The sequence below is a fragment of the Tinamus guttatus genome, unplaced genomic scaffold (genome assembly GCF_059628265.1).
Source record: "Tinamus guttatus ecotype Peru unplaced genomic scaffold, ASM5962826v1 Tinamus_guttatus_pri_ptg000308l, whole genome shotgun sequence".
Classification (NCBI taxonomy): Eukaryota; Metazoa; Chordata; class Aves; order Tinamiformes; family Tinamidae; genus Tinamus; species Tinamus guttatus.
The window spans coordinates 289,411-296,709 of NW_028288842.1; the positions used below are offsets into that span (position 1 = coordinate 289,411).

The 7,299-nt window shown below is 42.1% G+C and overlaps 1 protein-coding gene across 1 annotated transcript in view; it reads right to left on the reverse strand.

Annotated features, from left to right (window-relative positions):
- STK38L (serine/threonine kinase 38 like) overlaps positions 1-1,718 on the reverse strand; it is a 38,205-nt gene extending 36,487 nt beyond the window's left edge. The window contains exon 1 of the mRNA XM_088528396.1: positions 1,601-1,718. The gene's annotated coding sequence lies outside the window, so the exon portion shown is untranslated. The remainder of the gene's footprint in view (positions 1-1,600) is intronic.
- Between the last annotated feature and the right edge of the window lie 5,581 nt (positions 1,719-7,299).

A 7,299-nucleotide genomic window follows, 5' to 3' on the forward strand; every position in this document is an offset into this window, starting at 1 on the left:
CCCAGAGCACGGGGGCCCGATCCAGCTACTGCCTGTTAATAAGGATTGAGGTTTTTTAAAAGATTAACTTTAGATTAGGCTCAAGAAATAAAGCATGATACCTGTCTGCTATAAATATTTGCTTCTTAATTCTGTTTAGTTAGAGAGTTTGGGTGTTGTTTTTCCTCCAAAATGAAAGTGACATATAGAAGATTTATTTTCAGGAATTCTAAGCCTGTTAAGCTCTATTTAAAGTGAGCATGCACCATGTCATGTATATGGTGAAAAGAGCTACGTTTTAATTCCACAGAACAAAGTTTACTTTCCCTAATTCAAAAGGGCTCCCCCCCCCCATGGAAGTAGGAAAACCTGACTGTGTACATCTCAGAAGATGCAACTCCCTCAGTACCAGATCTGCATTACTGTATGCATCAGCATGCAGTAACAGGTCCCTCACATAAAGCGAGCATGACCGCTGCTTACCACCTCTCAGATTAGCAGCATATTTATAATTTTTTCTGCTAGAGTCCTGAGTAAAGTCAAGACTGATACTGCTTCACCCGTCAGTTTCTACATGATAAGGAAGGAAAACAGCTTTTAAGATTTATGTGTATTTTGGGCACATTTTATAGAACATGCACAACAACTCGGTGAGATTATCAGCATTATACACACTTGCAAACAATATCCCAGCACTTACAGAGACTGTTTTCCCAAACAGTGATCAGGAGACAAAAATCAGTATATGTGACAAAAACTAAACATCTGCAGTCTGAAAAAGAAATCTTATTGCTCTTTAGAATAAGGCAAGTAAAAAGCAAAACCACAATAATGGGGTTCAGCAGGCTGGGGTTTGGAGGAGTTTGTTTGTTTTGGTTTAGTCTTTTTGGTTAAGTCTTTAACACTGCTTTTCATTCACAGACTATTCCAAGTCTTGCTTTTTTCTATCCTGGATTTTTGCAGCAGGAAAGCCAGTACATAACATCATCAGAGGCTGTCTTTCAGCATTCATGGAAAGTCTATTTTTGTGATCCCAGCAGTTTGAATTTAAAACAGAAAACAACAACCAGAGGCACCCCGTACTTCTCCGCATTTAACTTTTAAGCCAACACCTCAGCCGCTGCAAACTGGCTGACGTGAGCCAGAACAAAAGCCGAACTGTCAAACTACAGGCCAAAACCCCCCCAAACTCCTCCGACTCCGGGAAAAAGGTTACATGGGCAGTTTTCAATTTGCTTATGCGGGAGAGTGGAAACATATAGTTTGTTTCACGTATAGTACAGAAATTATTAAATAATAATGACAATGATAATAATACAAAATAATAATAACAGAAGAGCAGGACACCCTTATGCGAGGAAGCCGCGTTAAGCGCCGCTCGCACTGCCGGGCCCAACGGTCGCTCAACGGCCGCCCGCCCAGGGGGCTCCCCTGACGCCCGCGCCCCACAGGAGGGCGCAGCCCCCTGGGCGCCGCTCCGAGCGGGGCAGCGGCGCGGAGATCCCGCGGGCGCCGCGGCGGAGACCACGGAGCGCAGCTCGCCAGCCTCCCGTGACAGGGTCCACCACGCCGGCGGGAGGCTCCGAGCCCGCGGGGCAGCGCGGGTGCCCGCGGCACTCACCTCTCCGCCGCGCCGCCCTGGCTCCCGCCGGCTCCTCGCTCGCTGCCCCGCAGCCGGCGCCGCTGCGAGCACGGCCCCCTCCGCCGCCGCTAATGGCAGCAGGAGGAGGCAGCGGGAGGGCCCTCGGCGCAGCGCTGTTTACCGGGCGGCTCTCGCGAGAGCGCCGCGCGACGCCATTGGCCGCCGCCGCCGGGCGGCCGTTGGGGCGCGCGGGCGGCCGTTGGGGCGCGCGGGCGGCCGTTGGGGCGCGCGGGCGGCCGTTGGGGCGCTCCTGCCGCCGGGCGAGCCGCGGTGCTGGAGGAGGCGAGACTTCCCCCGAAATAGCCAGGCCAGCCTCCAAGAGATTTGCAGTCCGAAGGGACCGCGTTTCTCTGCCGGTTAAAGCAGCCAGCGTTAAACTTGCCTTTCAGGTGTCTTTGGCAGCAGGCGTTATCCGGAGGGTTTGCCCACGTGAGAAGATGGCACCGAGGGAAAAAGTACTGTGGAAGTGGCATGAGCAGGTGCCCAAGGAGCTGAAAAGAGAGGGATGGCCTGAAAGAGCAAACCTGGGTACGGGCCTCTTGATGCCTTGCTGTCATTCTGGTTGTACCAGTGGAATGCAAGGGTGTTGCCTCGGGTAGAGGAGAGCTAAAACCCAACTCTGTCTTGCTACTAGGTAATAAAAAAGTAGCAGCAGAGCAGCTGCATTTGCAAGGAAGCTTACCCTAAGTAACAGTAACCCGTACATCCTGGCTTTGACAGAGCCAGCTAAGTAGAACACAAACCTCTGAACTCAAACTGGCAGAGTGGTGACCGAGGTACCTCAAGGTACTTCTGCTTCCTTCATGAACACATCCAGGGGAAGCTAGAGAAGGTGTGTCCTAGTGTCATCTCTTGACGTGAGGATGGTTTGCTGGTAAAGACAACTTGTTTAAATGAAACATTAAATTGATTTTACTTCACTGTTTTTTTATACAGCATCTGAGGAACTTTCCACACTAAAACAAAGTTCCTCCACAGAGATTGTACAGTCTCAGGACTTTATACAATCCCAGGACTTTATTCCTACAAGTGGATCTACACTTTCCCCTTGGCTTTCAGGCAGAGTCGAGAAATACACTGTGAACCTACCAGAGCAAAGTGCTCTACCTGCAGAGATCAGTTTCAGCAGCATAAGGTTTGGTAGGTTTGAAATAACAGAGGACTAAAATTAGCATATTTTAACTTGAATGAGATGTAATAAGGGCTGCCCTTGTGATATCAGGGCTGCAGTGTTTCCACATTTGGCACCCGTGGTAGTGAAGTTGTGTGTGCCCATTTACCATTTTGCCATGTTGAAAGCGTAGGCAAATTACAAAAAAAAAGAAAGACAAAAAGTAAATTCAAAATAAATTGGTGATGGATCTAAAAAGCAACATTTCACTAAGGTACTCTTTCTGGAGCAAAAGTTTTTAAACATCTTTAACAGTGGTAAGGAGGAATGAATGAAAGCTCCCAAGAGGTATGGGTACTGATTTTGATTATAGTTTTTTGTTGTTTTGAGAATTCTACTTTCAGTCACTTGTTTTTATTTGTGCCCCCCCCCCCCCCGAAAGCCATCACAGGGAAGTTGGGGGAGGCAGGGTCAGTCTCAGACATGAAGAGGACCAGATGTGACAATGAAAACTGAATGAATATTCACAACGTGATGTTACAGTTCCTGACTTGCTGCTGCTGCTCCTCTTGTGGGTCTTGCCAGCATAGCAGATGGCAGACACTGAAAGGTTGCTGTGCCAGTGGAAAATTACTGACTTTTGTGTTGGTCTTGTGCGTGTGTGGGGAGGAAAAAGCCGGGGGGGGAGAGAGGGGACGACAAGCATTTATTTATTTATAATTTTCACAAGAGGAAAACAAATGATTCATAAGAGTATAAAAATTATTGATGTCTAAAAAGCTGATCTATTACTTTAGACAAATGATACATATTTGTTTACATTATAAAATTCTGTGTGTTTTTGAGTTTTCATGAATGGTAGTTTTGACCAAAAAAAGAAACAAATGGTAACAATGCAAGTCTATGTTCCCTAAGCGGCTGATGGAAAAACAGTATTTCATGTTTCTATTTTTACCTGGCTATAAAAATATTCATGTTAGGAGATTTTCCATTGCAAAACAGACATGGTTTACTTTAATTTCTCAATTTCACATTTGCATAGCTGTGCCCATAGAAGATCATCTTACTTGATCTGGCAATGGAATCACCTCTGTTGCAGTTGAAGGCAATGGGCTATCTAGCATGAATAAAGCTAAACACATCCATAGCTTGTGAAGGTCTGCAACCTTAAAGGAAGCAAAAAATCAAATGCTCACTCTTACGTGAACCATGGAAGAACCAAGCTTGCAAATAATTTCTGTGCAGGCAGATAAAGTGGGGAGGGTTGACAGAACTTACCCAAGGCTCTGTGTGGTAACCCAACAGTTAAAAGCAGTAGTGCTTGCTTAATAACTTTTACTTCTGTATATTGGCAGGCTTAGCCCTTAATTCAGGCTTAGCTAAAGGAACCTATTCCCTCTTCCCAGAAGAACAAGAATTTTTTTTCCTAAGTATACTTACCTCTGAACTGCTATATAATGTTCTGCTCTGGCACGTTGCAACATGCGGTGAAATGTTCTGTGCTGGCTGGGGCTGCGGGATCAGGATACACCCTGGTGCGCAGCAATTAAAGTCAAATACAAAAGCTCAAATAGCGCCTGTCAAATTCCACTGAATCTCTGAAGCCTTCAAAAAAAAAAAAAAAAAAAAAAAGAAATCTTAGGGTAAAGTCTGTACCAAACCAAAACAGTGTTGCCCTCATTATTGTAATTCAAGAGAGGGATCACTGGTCTGTGAAAGGACATGCATGTGAGGTTTTACATAAATTTATCTTGCAGTCAATTGATGTTAACAGATACAAATTGCCATATCAGAGCCATGCTGGAGATGTCTCTTGGAAAAATTCTTCTTTTTTTAACCAATAAATAGCCTTTTTGACAGCAGAAATAATGTACAAATGTTTCTCAGAGACATCACCAGTAGCTTGCAGAAATAATGTACAAATGTTTATCAGAGACATCACCAGTAGCTTGCAGCAATCTATCTAGTGTAGCATTAGGAAGCAATTCTAATGTTCTGAACTTGTTTTCTTACTATTTTTCTATACCATACAAGACACATTTATTTCTTCAAAATAAGCAAAAAAACTCTAAACCTTGAAAGATAGGTTAATGCAAACTATACAGAAACATTCATCAAGATTTTCCAGTGTCTTATTATGACTTTCTTAGCTACTTTATACTACTTTTAATACAAATTTTACCTGTGACTTCCTGATCTGCCTAAATTATTAAAGTATATAGTCTCTTTGTCATTTAATAAGTAGAAGACGAGGAAAAACTGCAAAACCTTTAATCTATTTTATGGAACTTAGAATAATATGCTATAATTCCAACAAGAATTTGCATCTCCTGAATGTCCTTGAAATTGCTGTTGCTTGATTTCTTTGGGACATAGTGGTGAACCAAATGCTCTGAAAATTCTTGGGCACAGAAGGAAATAGTATTTCTTAATAGACAAAATGTATAATTAGATGAAGACAGCACATGGTTGCACTTCATATGAAATGTTTCATAGTCAAAACACTTAAGAAGATCTTGGACCTGCAGATTTGTGAAGAATTAGGTATCTGATTGAAATGGATTGTCCTGTATACTTCTGTGAGACTAGTCTCATAAGTAACATTACTCACATAGCTGTTTGCTAGGTCAGGCTCCTTATTTAGGAACCTGGCATTAATATTTAAAAAGATGTAACAACATAGGAATGCCCGCATCGATGCTGTCCCGGGCGGTGTCTCAATCACAGTTTGTCTTCCCAGTGATCATGGACATCCATGCCTGGAAAATGAAGGACAAAACTCACGTATGGTGAATTGCTTTAAAACCCTCCCACCTCCAACTATCCTCAGCTTGATGTAGTCAATCTAAATGGTAACTTCCAATGTATCACTCTTCCAAGTGCTTGTGCAATATCCTTGTAAAACCTTGTGAACCTTCTCCAGGCACCACACACTTCAGCGGGGAGGTCCAGTCTGTCGTATGAAAATCAGTTCCTTTCATTTATCCTGGACCTGGCTCCTGAGAGAAAATTGTTAAGGCTTCTAGTTCAGGTATCAGAATAGACAGTGACCTGTTAATCTATATCCATCCTGTGAGTGCTACTGTTTGTTTATTTATTTATTTTATTTTTTAAAATATCCCACACTTCCTCAGTTATCATTATTCCAGGCTAGGGTCCTGCCCCAGAAACCATTCTATACTGTTCGTCATCCTTGCTGCCCTTCTCTGAACCCCTAATATGTATTTTTGGAAGTAAGAGTATTCAAGGTGTGGGTGAACCACCTCTTCACACAGGAGCTTATACTTCCTGCCCATCCTGTTAATTTGAAGGCTGAGTACATAATTTGCTGCCCCTTAAAATTAGTAACAAACTTGTTATTTTTTACTAGGTGCCTTTCAGAGGCATTAGCAATAATCCAACTCTGTTCAGTACTGTAGCCAACTCACAGCCCTCCTTAGAAAGTTTAATTTATATTTTACTGAAAGCCAAGGTGCTTTGCTTTGTATTAATAATATCTATGTCACAGAGAAACCATTTGTGCTTCCATATGCCTAGTCTACAGAGCAAAGCAACCCATTCAACTAAAAATAAAGGAAATGAATGTAGTGAGTTTACAGATTGTCATCTCATATGCTGAATGCTTTAGCATTTCACAGCTATACTTGCAAAACCAGTGTTTTGCCAATTTTTAATACAATCTAAATGCCTTTTTTTCCTATGTAAGTAGAATTCTTCTTTTTAGCATGAACTTGTGACTTGGCTTGGACTTTTGCAGGAGGTTTAGAACTCACAGCAGGGTTCTTCCTGGCAAACAGACAGCAAATTCCTCAGGCAGGAGTTAAAGATGTGACAAATTTGGTTCATTTTGTAAGCAATTAAAATATTTATAGCTGAGTTCAATCAAACAACGTCATCTTAAAATATTATTATTCCTGGATTCTCTTTGGAGAAAATCCTTCAGGGACTTGCTGGAGACATATTTAATACATGATCTTTTTCCGTAAACAAAGAAACACTGAAAGTCTGGAACAAAAAATTACCCAAAACACTAATAATAGCATTTTTTGATTTTTACGGAAGCTATTCTTCCTCGGTTGGCGTAGTCGTCATGTCCTTTCCTTAAAATACTACAGTGAAGTTAACAGTCTTTCCAGTCAGATTCCTGAATACGTAAGAATATATTTTACAAAAAGAAAATCTGTTTTTCAGATATTTTATTCTTTGTTAAAATATTTGACTGTTCTTAGACTGTTTCAGGATTGAACATTTGCTTTTTCCTCTTAGCAAAGATTTTCTTTAGATTCTTTGCTAGTTTCATGATTATTTTTGCACGGTACATGGAAGACTATGTGTAGATTGCAAGCTTGCCACACAGTCTGTCTTCTTACTTAGGTTTGCTTTCTGCTTCCTTAGCTGCACAGCTATGTAGTTCAGCTTTTGTGTCTGACATAAAGCTCTTAAAATAAATTAAGAGAAAAAGAAACTGGAACAAGATGTAAACGAAGTGATGCAACTTGCTGTTACATTCTGTTCCCTGCTTTTCAAACCTAATGCATCTGTTTTAGTGCCTGATACCAATGTCTCT